This window comes from Lepisosteus oculatus, unplaced genomic scaffold, assembly GCF_040954835.1.
Source record: "Lepisosteus oculatus isolate fLepOcu1 unplaced genomic scaffold, fLepOcu1.hap2 HAP2_SCAFFOLD_489, whole genome shotgun sequence".
NCBI lineage: Eukaryota > Metazoa > Chordata > Actinopteri > Semionotiformes > Lepisosteidae > Lepisosteus > Lepisosteus oculatus.
Window position 1 is genome coordinate 69,526 of NW_027168030.1, and position 6,000 is coordinate 75,525.

Consider the following 6,000-nt stretch of genomic DNA (forward strand, 5'->3'; position numbering starts at 1 on the left):
TCAACAGGACAGGGTACAAAAGAACACATAAGTTGAACATGTAACACTTGGGCAAGGTAAAGACAAATCAAGGATGAACACACAAACAAACGAAAGTACAAAGAAACTAACGTAAAACCAACAAAACAACAAAGCCGAAGCTATACGAAAATACACAAACACAAAGCAAAACAAACCAACAAACGAAGCCAAAGCAATAACAAGAAGCGAAGCGAAGCGAAGCGAAGCGAAAACCAAAACCGAACGGGACCGAAGTCAAACGAAAGGCCTTTTCTTTCTGAAAGCCTCCATGTTATATAGTGAATAAAATGTGTTCTGATTGGCTGAAGGCTAATTAATGATGACATCATATTGAAACAGTGGTGTGATGGTTGGCCAATGGGGAAGGGAGAACAATCAAGGGTCAGCAGTGTGGACATAACAGAAAAACACACAGAACACACACTGGGACGTAACAGTGCCGGCGGGGGGCCCTCACCCTGAGGTCTGTGCGGGTCCCAATGCCCCAGCATAGTGACGGAGACGCTGTGTTGTAAAAGGGTGCCGTCCTTTGGATGAGATGTAAAACCGAGGTCACAGCGCTCTGTGGTCATTAAAAATGACCACCAAAACCTTTGACAAAAGCTCTTGGTAATTGATGGTCTTCAATAATGCTCCTCCTTTAGGTACATTTTAAATCAGCTGAAAAATGCTGTGAAATGGGGGGGCACTTCAGGCCAGTGTAGGATTTGGGTTACAAGAACCATAAAAACTGCATGAGAAAGCCCATACACTGAATTACACAGCTTTCTATTCAAAGGAGGACAAAAGAAATTCCCTGAGTTCGATTTTTTGCAGCACAGAGAGGACCACTGTCGTGAGGCCGGTTAGCTCAGTGGGTTAGAGTGTGGTGCTAGTGACGCCAAGGTTGTGGGTTCGAGCCCTGTACGGGCCAGGTCAATTTCTCCTCTCTTACCAAAGCTGTTAGGTCCCTTTCCGTGGTGAGATGGGTTGTCATGCAACACTGCCACATAGTGCCGACAGACAATTAAATGACAAAAATGAAGAGAGTTAAAGCAGCTGGAGAGGTTCTCTTACAACTTTTGAGCTGACACAGTTTTGGAAAATGTTTCCTTCACGCTGCACTGTACCACATAGGCAGCCAAGAGTCTCCAAAACAAAACAGAATTGACAGTCATATAATGTCCATTAACCCCGGTTTTACACGCAGGATCATGTCTGCCATCATAAGAATATGAGTCCAATATTTTAGAATATAGTCAGAATGACTTCTAACCTTACCTGTGGTGTCTTTAATCCCTATTGCTCAATTCATGGTGTACGTACTGCATACATGTGTCTTGAAAATGAGGAATGGGCCCCTGAGACAGTCATTTACCTGTTTCACAAATGATCGTATTTTACTAGAGATTCTGTTTGGGATTCAGATGTGCATTCGGACAGCAATCCCTTTCAAGAAATGATACGTTCTGGATGAGGTCAGTGGTGCTGGAACACTGTATTTAGGATGTGTTTGCAGTGATTGTGTGTCCCCTGCTTCAACGCAGTGATATATAGATGTGCTCCTGTAATTTATTGGTACATGCCCAGGGCAGTAAGCAGTCTGAGGATTTATTTCCAGATGGCATAGAGCAGTGAAGCATTGAAGTAGTGCAACACACTGGATCATTATATTATTAGAATCTATTCTACTTAAATTATTACATTATACACAATTTGAGTTCATTTTAAAAAGTAAAAGGTAATGAAAGGAATGCATTTTCGTAAGAAAGATAATACCGATATGCATGTGATAATCTTCCTTATATCATGTAGTGCGTCATTTGGACACTTTGTGGGATTGAAATACAAAGAAAATCATGTTCTATGGTACAAGATAAATACAAAACTTAAGCTTTTATTTTAATTAGATTTGTTTATAAAGCATAAGCAATCATTTATTACATTAATATATCTGAAAATAACATTTTAGCATCATATTATTACATACAGGTCTCTAGCTTCAACACAGTGCTATATATATATATGCTCAGTGATTTATTGGTACATGCCCAGGGCAACAATCAGAATGAGGATTTATTTCCAGACGGGCTAGAGGTAGTGTTGTGAAATACTTCAACACACTGGATCGCAGATTTAGACCCCCTGCACTCTTACTCCTTTCAAAACCAAAGAAATGAAGATATGTAGCAATCACATTGTAACAGGGGTGACAGTGACTTAATGCTTATACAAGTGGACTTCTGGTACCTTTAGGGTACGGTGTTCCCTGAAGGGCTCTCAAACCCCGCATTTCAGATGCCTAGCTGTATCGCTGATGTGTTGCACCTCAGAATCACTTTTAAACCTTACCTCTGGTATCTTTAATCCCTATTGCTCAACGCATGGTGAAAGTATTGCATAAATGTGTCTGAAAATGAGCAATGGGCACCTGAGAGACTCATTTGCCTGTTTCACAAATGATCATATTTGACTAGAGATTCTGTTTGGGATTCAGTTGTGCATTCTGACAGCAATCCCTTTAAAAAAACGATACATTCTGGATGAGGTCAAAGGTGCAGGAACACTGTATTTAGGATGTGTTTGCAGTTATTCTGTGTCTCTAGCTTCAACACAGTGATATATATATATATGCTCACTGATTTTTTGGTACATCCCCAGGGCAATAATCATTATGAGGATTTATTTCCAGATGTGCTATGGGTAGTGTTGTGAAATACTTCAACACACTGGATCGCAGGTTTAAACCCCTTGCACTCTTACTCCTTAAAAACCAACAAATGCAGATATGTAGCAATCATATTGTAGCAGACACTCATTTGCCAGTTTCAGAAATGATCATAAGGTGAATCCATCCCCTTCAAAGCTCCATGAAAAAATGATATTTTTAAATTTGAAAAAAAAAACATTATAGAACAACATCTCTTGGTCCACAGAGAGCAACAATCCAACTTTGAACAAAATCCATTGACTGATCCCCGAATCCTGATGTTTCTTCGCATGATATTGGGCTTGCAACCACTTTCTGGAAAACGAAGAAAAAGGCCAAAAATGAAAAAAAAGTTATCAATTCTAGAGCCTAAGAGGAAAACAAGACAAATGTATATCTCCAAATAATTTTATGTGCTTCAGAAAAGCCCAGGAAAGTTTTTTGCATACATGAAACCACGCCCGTTTGCACGTAAGCAGACATGGTTTCACAAACGACTGCATGAAAGCACGCGTGCATGCGAAGTCATCCTGTTGAGCATTTGAAAAGCCGCACCACACCACACTTGAAATAGCTCTTACATTAGTGGTAGACACAGGAATCGCCGCAGGAATCAAAATTGAACCTAGTTGCCACATCACATACATCCTGTTCAACGATAAAAAGGTAACATCTATCCTCGCTCCAGAGTAAATCTCACGTTGAGGGCATATTTTTTTCCACTTTACCATGAGTCGGGCTCGGCTGCACAGAGGCGAGAGCAGAGTAATGAGGTCACGGGGACAGGGGAGTCACACGCTGGCGGTTTGAACACGCGGAAGATCACTGCGGGATCCACAGTATGTGGACCCTCCGTGCGCCATCAGTCCACACTCCGGGCTCTGAATCCTGCCATCCGAGTTAAGATCTCGGCGGAACCTGAGGCACAGTTCCTTCTTAAAACGTAATCTGGTCAGCATTTCTAGAATCGTACTTGTATAGATTGTTGCGTGCTCTCTGAAGGCACCAGTTCTGTAGGGTTTGGGCATTAACTGGGACAATTATTAATTGTAGCAGTAAATCATAAAATGATTCTTTGGATGGCCTTAGAATCCAACCATGCGATATAACTCAAACAACGCACACACATAGGTACTAATACACGAGGATACATTTATTAATACATAGAATATGCATGTAAACCAAACAGATCTTATCAAGAGGTTTATCAGAATACAAAAGGTATATATTCAGTCAGTTACAAAGAGTTACATATATCAAGAGGACATATGTTCAGTATATCATTCATTTAGACCGTTTTGTAAATGAACTTGGTTATAACTTCTACATTGGATACTCAAAACAAGTACATAACTCTTAGGAATTAAATTGGTATCAACTGGTTGGGATGACAATTGAATTCTCGAGCTGTAATGCATTGAAGTTGAATACTCATCCAATCTCTGGGGATTCAGATCTCCTGCGGACTCAAAGAAGCAGTTGCAGGCTTGTTGCTGTCCAATCCGCGCTGTCTGGCTTGGTGCCAGGTTGTGCTGTGCGGTTTGCGACAGTGCGCTGCTGATGCTCACTGACCGGCTAGTTAGTGTTGGCTTTAACTAGCAAAGTTTATGCACAGGAGAAAAGATGACTGTGGGTCCCAGCAGGTCAGGAAGAGGACCGGTTCGTTCCTGATGAAGCGCTTGTTCTGATTAGTGATTCAGCTGTCCACAGTTCCGACCTGTTCACGAGGCTTGCTGCTGATGCTAACCTCGGGTGGATCCTCTGGTTACTCGTGGCAACCTCCACTCTCGACTCTTAGAACAGAGGAAAGTACTGGCACTCGGACACACTGGCCGTTCCGTGGTTGTCCGGGCTGAGTCTCAGGATGGTCAGGAGGCGTGCTGTGAGAATGTCCTGCCCTTGGGAGCCTTCTGCTCCTGGGCCGTCCTGCCATGGAATTGTCTTGCACCCCTGGAATTCTCCTTAGAATTCTCCTACTGGAATAGTCCTACTAGTTCTCCTGCACATTGTCTATTGTTTGTTTGTACATTGTCTTGATGCACTGGTTGCACTTTGTTTTGTTTTTTACACTTGTTTTACAATCGAGAGACTTTCTGTAAGTAAGAATTCCATTGTACCAGTACCGGTTACATATGGCAATAAAGTTCAAGTTCAAGTTCAAGTTCTCCAGGCTCTCTGTTGCCTGTTTTTACCTGGAGGAACTTTGGCTTGTCATTGGCTGAAAGTTTAATGGGCATCAGAGTCCCACATGGGTTACATTGCCCTACCAGTCCCTGACTGGTTGATCAAGGTGAGATATGAGTCACTTACTCCTGACACCTAGGAATGCAATCCAGATGTCCATCTGGCACTCCCTAGACAGATAGGCGCCAATGGATGACCATTGATCATGATAGCCAGGCTTAGCTAAGTGCATCCCCATTTGGGAGCTGTCCCTTATCAAAAGAAAACATCTTTAAATCAGCCTGCATGAATAGTTTCTCTGTGGCTGCACCACAGAGATGAAGAGAGAGATGGGGCCTCATTTGGGAAAGCACAGCAACACTTATTTCTGTCTTATTAACAAGCATTGCCTCTACATATCCCCCCTTTTTGAAGGTCACGAGGTCCTGAGACATTGTTGCCTTCAAAACAAAACAGAGTTAAGTGATGTCCCCTGTCATTAGAACATTAACCTTAAATGTCCACATTTCTCCTCGAGAATTCATACCGGAACCAGCATTGGGAACAAACAGGATGAAAAACATCTGGAGTATGTATAAACACGGTAGGAGACATCATCTCAGTCTAGGCATTACAAATCAGGAAGTTCACTGTCAGTATCTGATACCTCTGTAGGCAGATATTTGGGGAAGAAGTAACTTCCTTTCTTTTGAAATGCTAACTTTGACTCATTTGTGCTACCCGGAGTACATCTTGATGTAAGAGTACTGCATTCAGAGTACATTGTCAGCCATGATCCAGCTTCCCAGCAGCAGTGTTACAATAACACCGGTTCCTGTTCCCAGCCCCCCTGATGAACCATGACACCTGTGTTGGGCACCTGCCAGGGTGGTTTGGAGGTTTGTTCCATTAAAGCAAACTAACTACCTGTACCTCCTGAGGGCTTACTGTTTCTTGGATTTCTATCCAATTCAATAGTGTGGCACCTGAAGGCATCCACGACCTCAAGTTTGGTCTTATGTTGTCTGGTTCCAGACCGTACAGTGTCAAGTTACCATGCTGTACTATGGCCTCCTTGGGGCCAGTAGCACGCAAACCTATCAGAAATAGCAAACACACAACAGTGG